The 1,652-nt window shown below is 43.3% G+C and overlaps 1 long non-coding RNA gene across 1 annotated transcript in view; it reads left to right on the plus strand.

The window, feature by feature from the left end:
- LOC310665487 overlaps positions 1 to 1,191 on the plus strand; it is a 4,989-nt gene extending 3,798 nt beyond the window's left edge. Inside the window, exon 3 of the long non-coding RNA XR_014505496.1 lies at positions 1,116 to 1,191. This is a non-coding gene — a long non-coding RNA (uncharacterized lncRNA). The remainder of the gene's footprint in view (positions 1 to 1,115) is intronic.
- Positions 1,192 to 1,652: the final 461 nt, after the last annotated feature.

Here is a 1,652-nt window from a genome sequence, read left to right on the forward strand (position 1 = left end):
CCTGCCATGTGTGCTCCCGTTTGAAGATGTTGAATTTCAAAGTTGTTATCCTTTTGCAGTGAAAGCAACAAAGGCTCTTATGGCACCTTAAAGACAATGCTAATGAAGTGGCTGGTGGCCCATCACAAAGCCATCAATGGCTGCAAACCCAGGAGCAAGCCCCACTGAATGTCATTAGGATTCCAGCCTTGGTGGATAAAAGCCTGCCTCTAGCAATGAGCAATGAACACAAAGTCCACAAACAACGCTTCAGAAAAAAAGGCGAAGCAAAGAGGCACCTGTTAGGACATAGATGGATATGTCAATTACGTAAGGTTCAAAGCAGACAAAATATATATTTACAGTCATACCTCGTGTTACGTTTGCTTCACTTTGCAGCTTTTCAGGTTATGAACACGGCAAACCCTGAAATGGATCGCGTTCATAAATAGAGGTACAGTGGTGCCTCGCAAGACGAAATTAATTCGTTCCGCGAGTCTCTTCGTCTAGCAGTTTTTTCGTCTTGCGAAGCAACCCTATTAGCGGATTAGCGCTATTAGCGGTTTAGCGGCTATTAAAGGCTATTAAAGGCTTAAGGGATTAGCGGATTAGCTGCTAAAAGGCTATTAGCAGCTTAGCGCCTTAGAAAAAGGGGGTGGGGAGCGAAAAAAAATCTCAAGAATCGCAAGACATTTTCGTCTTGCGAAGCGAGCCCATAGAGAAATTCGTCCTGCGAAGCGCATTGAAAAACGGAAAACCCATTCGTCTAGCGGGTTTTCCGTCTTGCGAGGCATTCATCTTGCGGGGCACCACTGTACCACTGTATATATAATGTATGCACATTTTTTTTAAAAAAACTTGGGTTGTAGGCAAAAGCAATACATAATCTGTCTTGTTATGGAGGTCAAATGGGGTTTTTGAATTTAGACATAAGGCTGCATGAACTTAGGCCATAGAGCCACAGGTCACTCACTCCTGGGACTCAGCTACATTAGTAAAGAAAAAGCGTTTTAAATGCGTTATAACACCGTGACACCAGGTGGTGCCATGGAGCTCCGTCTTTTGGCAATGTGGTTTCCCATTATGAAGTTTGCAACACATTTTCCTGAAACATTTTTTTTTCTTTATGTGTCTAGATCCAGCCCTGGTCAAAATGCATTGATTTTCAACTGGTAGACGGTGATCCATTGCTGGGTAGCAGCCTGACTTAAGGTGGGTCACAGCAACAACCGTTTTCAAAACGTTCAGTTGAGCTGCAGCTTCACGAAAAAGTTTGTTTCTTATTGTGGTGCTTGCTCACCACTTCCTTGTTTTGAGCGAAAGATTTGCTTCTTTACATTGCTGGAAGGAATGAAGAGTGATGTGCTACTAGAGAGACCCCCAGGATGTTAGAATGTTCCCTAAAATGACATCTCCTTTGGTGCTGCCTTAAATAAAGTGTTTGCTCTTAGGGAACAACTGGTGCCTGTGCTCTTCACAGCACCACAAACTATAAGGAATGATTCAGCCACTCCTGTGTTTGCAAGGGATGAGTCATGCCAGTCCTCTGCATGTACCATTGATGCTCATAATCCATGCACCTCTTATTTCTGCTTTGGGTGCAGCAATAAAAAAAGGAAAATGAACTGATTTACAAATGGCATTCTAAGGATGAGACTCCCAACAGCATCAAC

The sequence above is a fragment of the Podarcis tiliguerta genome (assembly GCF_965153285.1).
Source record: "Podarcis tiliguerta genome assembly, chromosome: 1".
NCBI lineage: Eukaryota > Metazoa > Chordata > Lepidosauria > Squamata > Lacertidae > Podarcis > Podarcis tiliguerta.